The following is a 13,507-nucleotide window of genomic DNA, read 5'->3' on the forward strand; positions in this document are numbered from 1 at the left end:
GCTAGTTGGATCTGAGGGATTATTGTGTATGCATTAATTATGTAAAATAGTACATGTGTTATGACATTTTATATATTTATAGGTACTTTGAAGATATTTACTTCTCTATAACACTAACAGCCAAATCCCGTTCCTGTTCCCTAATACACTCTTTCTACTTTCATTCATGTCTTTTTTGGTACTTTGCAGAAAATATGTATGCAACTGGAGATTATGAGTCAAAGTGAAATAAGCCAGGCTAGGCACAATCAGTATTCTATGTGTTCTCTCATTTGTAAACGAAACAATGGCACTGGAAATGTTTTAAATTCTCTGAAATTATAACCATTTGAAATGGCTGTGGGATCTGGGAACAAAGCCGTTGGGCAACTGCTCTAACAGCGTCAGGTTCAACAGAGGATTTTTCTTGTTCTGAGCCTTACATTTTTTTTTCTTCTTCCTCTTTAATTTTTTTTTTTTGACATTACAGTTTAATTACAACGTTTCTGCTTCCCTGTCCTTCCTGCAAACTCTACCATATATCCCTTCCTTTAGTCTGGTGGGTTTTGTGGTATTTTTGTCCTGTGTAGGTTTTGTTTGTTTGTTCATTTGTTGTTTTCAGAATCAGCTCAATTAAATCATTCTGAGAAATTCCACCCTACATAGGTACAGACATTTTTTTCCCTTCAAATTCAACTTATAAAAAAATATAGAGAGAATAATAATGGCTGTTAGTCACTAAAGAGTCATGACAAAAACTAAATACATAACTGAGTCCTGAATAAAACCATTGACTTCTGAATGAAAGACTACTGCCCCTAGAGGCATTACAGGTGTAGCTGCTGTGTCCCGTGTATCTCAGTAGGTGGCAGAGAAGAGAGAGGCCATGTCTATAGTTAGTGTTCAGACCTATGAATGTCTGAATGATTAGTAACTTAATATGCCTTAAAAAAAACTGATGCTGAGATGACCACCAGGCTGGCACCAGGGCTCCCAGATAAGGAGCATGGCTGAGGCAACTACCAGCCTGGCCCCATGCAGTCTCACACAGGATGTCAGGATGGGGAGCAGGTAAGAGACTAGACTGCCTGGGACCACAAGAACCAGGTGAGAGTGATCACTAGACAGAAGACCACCAGAACAGTGTGATGGTTCCATGACAGGAAGCTAGCCTGAGATGACCACTAGGCCTGGGCTGTACAGGCCTGGGGATAGATCCTGCCTGATGTCATAATGTACAAGCAAGGCGTAGCACTCTGAGAGCACCCTGCGACACTCGGAGACTCCTGGCACCAATAAAAGGAGCAGGTAAGTGCTGGAGAAATGGAAGAGAAAGAGAAACAGAAGGATATGGGCACAATGGAGACAGGCAGAACTGGAGACTCAAGGGTAGGGAGAAACAGGTTGATGTGAGTAGCTGGTGATGTCATCTGGGACCATGGTGCGGTGCTGGCCTCTGATGCTGCTAGTGGCCATATCTGGGTCTGTGACCCTACAGCAGCAGGCTCTGTTACCACCAAAGGCCAAGTAGATGTCCCTGGTCTGCACTGCCTCCCAGGGACATGCTGATGTTTAAGGGCTGTGCAGAACTGGCCCCACCCCTCATCTGAGCATACTGAGAGAGCTGTCTCTTGGGGCAAGAGAACAGGAGAGCTGGAGTCATGAGAGCAGGAGAAATGGTCAGTCTCTCACCAGCTGTAACACTCAGGAGAGCATGCCCTCCCTGCACCTTACTTGGGCAGCAGGATAGAGCTGGCCCTGCTTTTTGGATAGCTGGTGATCAGGCAATGAGGGCATGAGAGCAGGAGAAACATTGGGATGACCAGCTCAGATACCTTACAGGCCCAGATCCAGGGCTTTGAATTGACCCACCCCAACATCTACCCCATCGATGAACTGCTCACGTGCCAGCCCTACAAATCCAAAACTACAAGGTCTCCATAACACAGGGCAAAACTGGTCATCCTACAGAAGTCCTGATGAGATTCCAGTTTTGATAGAGTGGCAGAAGCCAAGAGCCTCCTACTAGACCAACAAGTCATTGCAAGGAACATTTGCAAGCGCAAAAGAGTGAACAAAAGAATATACTGTGGGACACCCTGTGACACACTGCAGCTTCCCCAACAAGATTTCTTTTTCTCTGTTAGAGGGAAAGTTTCAAGGGTCGAGTGTGGGTATGAAGGGAGAGGGAAATGAGTGGGACTGTGGTGCATAATATGAAATTCACAAAGAACCAGTAAAAAGTTTTTTAAAAAGTCTACATTAATCTTGTATCTTTCTCAATAGCTTTGGAATGGCATTATAAGTTTTATTTAAATATCTATAGTTTTATTTGCATTTGAAAATAAATATACATAATAGTTTATTTCCAAGTCATAAAACCCTTGGGAATAACAACTGCAAATCGATATATTTTTTAAAACATAAAACAGAAATTACATGAATAAATTAGTACAGTGTAAGGACAAATTTCTACAGGAGAATAGGAGTACTGATCAGGCTGAGAGATCATCATGCTTTAGGTATGTACAGTAGATAAGCATAGACCTAAACTTAAGAACAAAAGACAAATGCTGAAGATTTGGCTCTTTGGTGTCATACCTAAATAAGATCTTAAGTTTGACCCCTAAAATAAGGTTGGTGGTGATGATAATGATGATGAGGATGATGGTAATGGTGACGACAACAGAGAGAAACAAAGAAGAAGAAATGTCTTCCAAACTAGACTAAAAAAAAAAGATAGAATGATGTTATCAGTACAAGAACAGACTGCACATGCACACAGACAAAAGGAACAGAACAAATATGCATCAGAAATAATAAACTATGCAAACGTAAGAATTGCATTCAAAATGCACAAGTAATTATTTTGAGGAATACAATGTGGATTTTCTTTTTACTTTTTAAAATTTTTGTATTAGTTTATTTACTCTACATCCAGAGAGTGACCCTTTCCTTCCCTCCTCTCAGTTCCTCCCAACTTCCCCTCCTTTCTTCTTCTCCTTTCCCTTTTCCCCCAGAAAAGGGAAGCCCACTTCTCCCTGTATTAGCCTTCCCCAGAACATCAAGTCATATTTGGACTGCACATATCTTCATCCCCCGAGGCCAGGCAAGGGAGTCCTGCCAGGAGGAGCAGATCCAAAAGCAGGCAATAGAGTCCATGTTAGAATCCTCCCCCTTCCAATCTGGATAGCTCAATTGATAAGTCTCCTGAGCCTGAATTTGAGAGTCCAGGGTTCAGTTCCCTGCTACCTTTCCAGGCAGCCCCTGGAAGTTTAGAGTGGCTCTGATTTCAAACAATATAGAAATTTTTAAGATTACAAAATTGTAAAACCAAAGAAACACTTGAAGTGTAATGATATAAAGCTATTAACAAAAGCATAAAAATCAACAATTTTAGCTATATACCTTCCTTTCTGAATTCACAGCTAAGTACTGTATTTACATAATTTTCACCGCTCTCCCTCTATCTAACTACTCTTCTGTCCTCCCTCCTCTTTCTTGTACTCATGATTTTTCTTCTTTAATTGTTATTGTTATATATTCATATACAAATAAAAACAACTTAGTCTACTTAGTTGCTTATAAGTTTATGTGCTTAAGGCTGACCACTTGGGTTTGGTATTATAAAAAAGAAAATAAGAAAAAAATATGGACATATATTTTATCAAGAGAATGGGAAATGAGAGCCATACAGAGAAAGGTAGAAGGAATAAAAATACTGAGGTTCTTTAAAATGTCAAAGCAGATGCTGAGCCTGATGGCCAACTGATGGGCAGAGTGAATGGAATTTTATGTAAGAAGTGGGAAATAGTAAGAGCTGGAGGGAACGGGAACTCCACAAGCAGAGCAACAGAACAAGATAATTTGAACACAGGGAACTTCCCAGAGACTCATACTCCAACCAAGGACTATTCGTGGAGATGACCTGGAACCCCTGCACAGGTGTAGCCCATGGCAGTTCAGTGTCCAAGTGGGTGCCATAGAAATGGGAAGAGGGACTGCCTCTGACATAATCTGATTGGCCTGCTCGTTGATCACTTCCCCCTGAGGGGGGAGCAGCCTTACCAGGCCACAGTAGAGGACAATGCAGCCACTTTTGATGAGAACTGATAGACTAAGATCAGAAAGAAGAGGAGAACCTCCCCTATCAGTGGACTTGGGGAGTGGCATGCATGCAGAAAGGGGAGGGAGGGTGGGATCGACAGGGGAGGAGGGAGGGGCTTACGGGGGGATACAAAATGAATAAAGTGTAATTAATAAAAAAATAATAATAAAAAAAGTCATAGGTACTTATATTATTTTGTATATTTATTTATTTGCACTTAAAAAGTGCATGCATGTGTTTAAATAAAGTTATCATGTTTAGGGTGATAACGTTATCACATATATACATAGACTAGCTACAAAAATCCCAATTCCAGAATGTTGGGTCTCTTTTCACACTGTTACCCTTGTTTATTGTCTAGAAAATAAGACATGATTGCTGAAAAAAAAACACATATATTTGATACAGGACATGGAATAATTGAGCTGAAACCATCTAGAAGCATGCTCCTTGAGTCTAGCTCTCATAGTATCTGAAGATGTCAAACGAGCTTCCAAGGGAGAAAAGTAATTAATGTTTGGGGTTTTGTTTGTTTGTTTGTTTTGTTTTTTCTGGTTATAATGCCCATGAACAAATATGACCAACATGGAAAGATATTTTCAAAAGTGTGATAACCGTTTTTATCTCCTAGAGGAAATGATCAGTTACCTAACTGATTTAAAGACCACTGTGTAGGAAGGATTCATGCCAAGTACTGTCGATCTAGTCAATACCCGTGGCTGGTAAGGTCACGGATTCTGGAGGAGAACCCTTTTCCTATCCTAAACTAGCACAGTTCAAGCAACACAATGACACAATCAGGTGACGTGCCAGAGCAGATAGGGCAAGTGTCACAAGGCACTCCAGACCTTCAGACAATTAAGGGCTGCTGAGAAGGAAATTCAGAATTCTCAGGGCAGAAGCCTCCTGATAAGCTATTGAACATTTACATTTCTGAAGACTATTTAAAGATATAGAATGGCCTACTTTCCTCCGTTTTTCTACTACATGTAGAATGATGACACTGTTGAGTAGAAATATTAACTAACATCACAAGTAATACAAACATTAAAATAGTTTATATGAATACACATATTTTAAATATACATGATACTGTTTTCTAACTCGTGTTACATTGTCTGGGGGAAGGTGGACATACTGAGCAGTAAAACTAGATGATTAGGTGAGAATAACTCTTGACAAAGTGTTGAAGGATCAGATTGATTTTTGGGGGCTGTGTATAATAAACTAGGAACCAAAAAAGGGGAATTGAAAAACCCTGTTTGGAACAGAGGAATTAGAATTTAAGAATGTAGTACATCCTGATACTGATTGTGTTGTAAAATAACCTAAAAAAAATCTTATTTTTCTTCTGTTCTGTATAGTTTTTTATTTTTAATTTTTTATTATTAATTATAGTTTATTCATTTTGAATCCCCCCCCTGTAGCTCCCTCTCTTCTCCCCTCCCAATCCCACTCTCCTTCCCCCTTCTCCACATATGTCCCTCCCCAAGTCCACTGATAAGGGAGGTCCCCCTCTCCTTTCTTCTGATCCTAGTCTATCAGGTCTCATCAGGAGTAGCTGCATTGTCTTCCTCTATGGCCTGGTAAGGTTGCTCTCCCCTCAGAGGAAGGTGATCCAAGAGCAGGTCAATCAGTTCATGCCAGAGACAGTCCCTGTTCCCATTACTAGGGAAACCACTTGGACACTGAATGGCCTTGGGCTACTTCTGTGCAGGGTTTCTAAGTTATCTCCATGAATGGTCCTTGGGTAGAGTATCAGTCTCAGAAACAACCCCTGTGCCCAGATTTTTTGGTTCTGTTGCTCTCATTGTGGAGCTCTTGTCCTTTCTAGGTCTTACTATCTACCTGTTCTTTCATAAGATTCCCTGCACTCTGCCCAAAGATTGGCTGTAAGTCTCAGCATCTGCTCTGATGCCCTGCAGGGTAGAGTTTTTCAGAGGCCCTCTGTGGTAGGCTCAAAAATATATTATTCTAAAGAAGTCCTCAAGACTATTGTAGGACTAAGATTCTTGATATTCTTTTTTTTTTCATTTTTATTTTTTATATTCATTACAGTTTATTCATTTTGTATCCCAGCTGTAGCCCCTTCCCTCATTCTCTCCCAATCCTACTCTTCCTCCCTCATCATCTCTAAGCTAGGGTCAGATAGAAGGGGAGAAGGACCTCCCCTATCAGTGGATTCTTGATATTCTTAATAAAGAAAAAGAAAAAGAAAAGAAAGAGAGAGAGAAAGAAAGAAAGAAAGAAAGAAAGAAAGAAAGAAAGAAAGAAAGAAAAAGAAAGAAAGAAAGAAATGAAATAAATGAAATGAAATGAAATGAAATGAAATGAAATGAAATGAAATGAAATGAAATGAAATGAAATGAAATCATGCAAGTAGCAGCATTTTCCATTTGAGCTGGGTCAGTGAAGAAATACAGGCAGTCTCTTGGATGTGTCAGATTTGTATTTCAGGGTTTTATGTCTGCTAATCCGTATTTCAGTTTAACGGGGAAATTTCCTCTAAGAGCATCAGGGCCTCCTGTAGTGAGAAGCTTTGGGCTCTCTTACACCCTCGTTCATACATTGAAATCTGAAACTTCAAGTGATATATTAGGAGTCGAGGGTTTTAGGAGATGATTAAGGTTTAAAGTCTGTTTCATGAGATCTCAGAGAGCAAGACAGCCACCTCCATTTTGAGGACACTCAGAGGGCAGAGAAGCTATGACTGGACACTGCAGCTTTGATGTTCCTGACTCTGTTGCTATGAGAAGTAAACTCTGCTTACCCAGAAGCCACCTAGTTTATGCCTCTTAGCATATAACGGTAGCCCCAACTAACTAAGATATCCCATCTATTTTAAAAAGCCAAATGGCTTCCAATCAAAAATTTTGAGGTTGAAAACTTTGAGGAGTCTTGTCATTCAATTCTAGCAACCCTAGATGGAAGATTGTTCCTGCAATTCATACAATTTTTTAATTTTACAATCTAAACGGATGCCTCCTCATAAACTTTAGATGTGTTTGAGGGATGATATATTTTATTGACCTTATTTTCTATTTTGCAGTGGAAATACACTATTATTTCCTCCATTGTAGTTTGTTAATATTTATACAACTTAACTGGATTATAGCTTGAAGAGTAATTTTTCCTAGGATGGAGAGAACCTAGACTGCCTCTTTCCCTTAATTAATATAATATTTGCTTGACTTTGCTTTTATAATTACAATTAATGCTTCAATAATTTTAGAGTGAGGGAGTTATGTACCTGCAAAGAGTTATGAATTTAGGAAAAACAAGGTAGACATTTTTTAGCTAAATTTTTATCTACTCAAAAGTCATATGCTGAATGCTAAGCATCAGTTAATACTGAAACTAGGGTTCTCACCATAGGATTTCTGGATTTATCAGTAGGAAGAGATATGGATCTCTCCACCTCTCCACACAGTAATGAAGAAAGATTGTGAGAAGACATAGATAGAAACTAATCGTCAACCAGAAGAAACTTCTCACTAGACACTGAGTCAGTGATTCATCACCTTAACATTATAACTCACAGTATAAGTATAACCATAAAAAGAACCCGAAGAGTAATCTGATATCTTTTTCCATTTTCTGAAGCCTGATTGTTATTTAGCAATAAAAAATACATGCTCTAACTTTACAAAGAAAAGTATCAAATTTTAGGACATACAAATGTGAACGCAGGCACCAGTGTGTTTTATTCACCCTCATGAGATTAAATGTGCTAGCCGTTCCGATTCCTTTCCACATTCATGTTTTAATTTTTGTAGCTTAATTTAAATTTCCAATAGATTTTTATTTCATTACAAAATCTGTTCCAGGAATTGAGATGTGTGAATAAAAACCTCAATACAGACTAATAATTTTGAAAAAGAAAATTGGGTTTGTATGGAGGAGAAAGGGCTCATGAGGCCTGGCAGATATTGAGAGTTAGTGTAGAGATTGCCTATCTGCAATCAAATGATATTTGTAGAGGGATTCAGAAACTGAATAGAAAGAGGGCTCAGGTGGCTATCCAGATCACATGACAACTTGGTCTATGACAAAAGTAACACTGATTTTGCGAGAAATGGATAGTCTGTTCTGGACAGTAAATATTAATGGTGCCTTTGGCTGCATGTATGAATAAATTGGTTTCATTTCATGAAGTATCCCATCACAAAATGCAAATTAATTAATGACATGAATTTGAAACAGAAAGTTAAAAATATAAAACACAATGAAATAACCAGCCACAAGTGATTACACTGTAAAAGATATGCCCCATATTATGAAAAACACAGGAAAGGTATAATTAAGACTCAGAATTAAATACGAACAGGTAGGAATCCAGGATGATTAATAAGCACATGAATATAAAACACTTTAGTTATTTACATGACTCGTTAGTGTTTAAATTTGTTTCTTATGTTATGCAGTTGCAGCTAAATTTAAGACACCATGCATACTAGTAAGATTTATAGAATCTCAACACATATGTGGGAACACTATTGTCATACTTGGGGCCTGATACGTGGCTGTTCCATAAAAAGAAGATTACTTACTGAAATACTTACTGAAAAGACACTTACTGAAATACTCTTCAGCTTCTAAAGCTAATAAACCAAACAAGTGTACCAAGAGGAATATCTTTGAAAAAATTAACATTGATTTAAAAATAGTTGAAGAAACTGTTTACATACTGACAACGTGCACAAGTGATAGCATGAAACTGTGGCAAGAAGTGTATGTACATGATAATTTGCATAATGTGTCATGCAAGTGAATAAAACACACTGACCCAAATGTAGCAGGTTCATCGGGATAAATGGTAAGCAAAACAGAAAGAGTGGAGTAGATTTTATCTATTATGTTAGGTTTCCATATTGAGTAATAACATTTTATTATAAAATAATAACATTTGGTAATGGAGATTCAATATCAACTCTATTTTTTTTAAATCTTTTATTTATTTTTTATTAATTACACCTTATTCATTTTGTATCCCCCCATAAGCCCCTCCCTCCTCCCCTGCCGATCTCACCCTCCCTCCCCTTTCTGCATGCATGCCACTCCCCAAGTCCACTGATAGGGGAGGTCCTCCTCTCCTTCTTTCTGATCTTAGTCTATCAGTTCTCATCAAAAGTGGCTGCATTGTCCTCTACTGTGGCCTGGTAAGGCTGCTCCCCCCCCCAGGGGGAAGTGATCAAAGAGCAGGCCAATCAGATTATGTCAGAGGCAGTCCCTCTTCCCATTACTATGTAACCCACTTGGACACTGAACTCCACAAGCAGAGCAACAGAACAAGATAATTTGAACACAGGGAACTTCCCAGAGACTCATACTCCAACCAAGGACTATTTGTGGAGATGACCTGGAACCCCTGCACAGGTGTAGCCCATGGCAGTTCAGTGTCCAATATCAACTCTATTAAAACAATAGCATTTTAACTTTAGATGAGAACTACGCAGTATCCAGCACATTACCATCACTCAACGCTTGATACAGTTTATATTTGAAAGTTTTAAAATGTAGTCAAATTATAAGATGCTTTATCAGTAGACAGTAGATAAGTAGTCAAAATAATTTCATGCAAACAATGGCATTTCCTTGTTTGGAACCTAACTGTCACTCTTATCAACTGAAGAACTGAACACTCTTCTTGAAATAGAGCTGCAAGGTCAGTTTTATTTGCAAACTCATCTATACCATGCCACCCTCTTATTCAAACATGAGTCTTGCTTCACAGGTATTTTGTAGGCAGCGTTATATCTACCATGGCTGGATACTGAGTATTATCGATTACCTGAGCTCCACCGCATTAACTGTCAAAAAATTCTTCCTAATCACGGCCATTAGCTCCTTCATGAGAGTTTTTATGCTATTGCCCTGTGCTCAAATTTCTACTAACTCTTTAAAATAATTTTTCTTCTGTAGGGGAGGGCAGTTCTAATTTGCTTTCTGTCTGTAACGAAATGCTGCTAATGAAAACCGACTTGGGATGGAAAGAGGTTTACTTGGCTTGCAATATAGTCTAACTTCAAAGGAAGCCAAGGTAGGAAGCTCAATACAGGAAAAAGCTGCCCAGAGCCAAAGCGAAGACCATGGAGGAAACTTACTTACCTGCTTGATTCCAGTTGCAACTACTTACTTATAAAGCCCAGAGGTAGTACTTACCATTATGGGATGGCACTACTCCATCAATTAACACTCAGAAAAATGTCCCACAGGCATATAAGTGAGGGTTTATTCAAGTTCATAAAACTAGCCTGTGCAGTTTGTTTCCCATTTGTTCTTTTTTTCTGAATTTGTGACTGATACCACTGTAAATATATATATATATGTCACTATAAGTAATAATGTATAAATGTAAACATATATTTATAATTTATGAATATATTGTATTTTTATATTTTAAGTGTATAAATATATAAACATAAATACACATTGTAAATGTATATTTATAGATGTAAATCTATATAAAATAAATGTAAATGTATGTATATTTGGTCAGTATACATAAATATATAAATGTTTATACACATTCAAATATACCATACACATATACATCTTAAACATATACATATAAATATTGAATGCATATGTATGCACATTCACATACATACACCTATGTAATATGTAGTTATATCAATTAGCTCAGATATAGATGATACTGAAATAGATATATAAATATATAAAAACATACACATTGATTACTTTCCTAGACAGATTTGTAATATTACACATCTATATTTAGGATTGCTGTCAGCTGTTCTTTGTGAAGGCACACACATTTTCATGTGTATCCATATAAGTGTTCATATCTGTGTGGGCTTATGTGTACTATTTTTATGTGTGAGCTTGTACATACGTTTATGCACTTATTTTGGAATTCTGTCAAAATATATTATTTGTCAACTATCGGTTCCTGCTTTTAGATTTCATTTTACCACATCTGTTTACGAGGAAAACTACGAGCTGCTAAGGCAGCATCAGTTGATCAATCCCCAATTTCTTTGCAGACAGAGCTATAATTTATACAAGTAAACACTCCTCAAGTAAAATGGCACTGGGGCCAACTGAAAATGCATAAATCTGAGGTAATTATGGTAATTTTGCTTCTATTCATTGATCAATTAACCACAGAGCACATTACTTAACATCTAAGCAATGTCACAAGGGGAGAAATTTGCTGAAAAGGGTGCAGAAAAATGTTTGTTTCTTTTAAGATTGTGGCTAAAAAGTGGGAAACATTCCTGTAACCACAGCTTTTGAGAGGCTGAGGCAGATAAAAAGTATTCACAAGCAGATTCTATCTAGAAAAAAAAATAGTTAAATAAATAAAACAACAACAAATACCAGCGCAGTAGAGGATTTGGACCCTTTTCTCTCCCTGGATTCTGTGCTGTCCAGATGCACTACTCTATTACAAGTATTGTGCATTTAAGGGGGAAGTACAGAGCATTACACTTATGCCTGTATTTAGTTACTTATAGTATAAGTAACTATATAGTATAGTATAAGGTAACCTGGAAGAGATTGGCCAGTTAAAGTGGGCCATTGCACCTTAGCTTGTATATACATTTATCCACTTATTTTGGAATTCTGTCAAAATATATTATTTATCAACTATCAATTCCTCTGCCACTCAACTGACAAATTTCAGACATGGCCATCAAATGGTGAAATTTTCAAGTTTACTCACTGAAATCTAATATGGTAGAGTCTCTATGAAGTTTACATTTCAGTAAACTCAATTGAAAGTGTGTTTTGTTGTTGTTTGTTTTGTTTTCAGTTCGAGAGGGCTGCCAGTAGAAACTGTGGCACCTGTTTTATTCCACAATTCCTTTTTATAGCCAGAGGAAAGCACCTTGATACAATGAAGGGCTTCATCAAGAAGTCAAACTTGTTTACCTCAACTACCTGTCTGTGTGATCCTCACACAAACAAAAGGAAAGTAACTTGGCAAAACTCCTTGCCTGTGCCTGTCTCCAGGTAAAGGCCAGGGTGAAAAATGTGCAGTGAAAATGGATATGGATTCAAAAAGCATTCATAGTATTTTTTCCTGATAACACTGATATAAAAAAGACCAGTCTTTTTAACTACTTAAAATATTTTTCAGCCATGTCTGATTAGTTGGGCAGATTGATTTACATCTTTATTCATAGACAATATTGTTTCACTTTTGATTCTTCTAAAAAAAGGAGGATTTAAGAAGAATTAAATGTCCATTCATATTATCTCAGATATAATGCCTGAAACAGGAGTATGAAATGTTGTTTGTTTTTGTGAAAGAAGAATAGAGAATCTTCATGTTGTCCTGCTATGACTACAACCTGAATAGTAAAAAGTGAAAACTGTGGTAAAATTCTAAACAACAGCACATATCAATGATTTTAAAAGATCTTGGGTAGAATTAGATATTGCTTCAAGTTTATATATCTTACTTTGTAGAATTTATGTACTTATGACTAATTATATGTCTAATGCTTATTGTGAAATGGTAACTTTGATTTGATTATGTTTAATTCTGTTAGAGGGATATGTATCTCAACTATGATGTTTGTATTTTTATTTACCACTTTTTAAATATAAAGTTTTATGTAGTTGATTCTATAATTAGTTAATAAACACATACATTCAGTTTGATTAGCACTGATCAAAAGATGGTTCTGAATTGTTGGTACGAAGTAATTCTCTGGTAAAATATTGATGACCAAAAATACCTAGCAGTCTGCCAATATTTTAGTTTTCAAGATGATCTTTGTAATGTTTTGCATTATTTTGAGGTTTATTTTAATTGTTATTGAGTAATTTAAACCATGAGAAACATAGAATATATATACTATATAATTTTTATAAAATATTAACATTATGTAATATTTGGTTCTAATTTGTTAAATTATTAAAAAAGCACAGGTGAGTGAAAAGTTCCACCTGTACTTACCTAACATCTGTTTCTCATTTCCTATATAATGAAGCCACTATTATTTTGAATTTCCTCTTCATCAGTTTCATGAATCACAGGGGTCAGGTTAGGGTAAGTTACTTAGTTACAAATGGACTGTGTGAGTGGCTTATAACTCAAAAGTTTGTCACGTTTAAGATTAATCATGGATAGGCTGTAGCCCTGCTGTATAAAATGTTGCCTCTGAGTATCTGTCTGTCATAACAGCTGTTACTGGAAAGCTGGTCTAGCTTATTCATGAAAAAAAAATGTAGAAACAGAAAAGAGCTATTACGCTGCCCAGCCTGAACACATCATGATCTATGCAATAGTTTTTCATTAGCTGAGAATAAGTTACAAGGTAATTTTTAACACAAACTGGGAAAGGATATATATTTTCTATTTTTAAAAAAATTTCTATTGGCTTTTTGTGAATTTTGCATCATGCATAACAATCCCACTCATCTCCCCATCCCCTTGCTGTACTT

General features: G+C 37.0%; 1 non-coding gene across 1 annotated transcript; it reads left to right on the forward strand.

Annotated features, from left to right (window-relative positions):
• Window positions 1–790: 790 nt before the first annotated feature.
• Window positions 791–922, forward strand: LOC129692166 (small nucleolar RNA SNORA17). Its single transcript, XR_008722644.1, has one exon. It is a non-coding gene; the product is annotated as a small nucleolar RNA SNORA17 (small nucleolar RNA).
• Window positions 923–13,507: the final 12,585 nt, after the last annotated feature.

Source organism: Psammomys obesus, unplaced genomic scaffold (assembly GCF_907164565.1).
Source record: "Psammomys obesus unplaced genomic scaffold, mPsaObe1.curated_primary_1811, whole genome shotgun sequence".
NCBI lineage: Eukaryota > Metazoa > Chordata > Mammalia > Rodentia > Muridae > Psammomys > Psammomys obesus.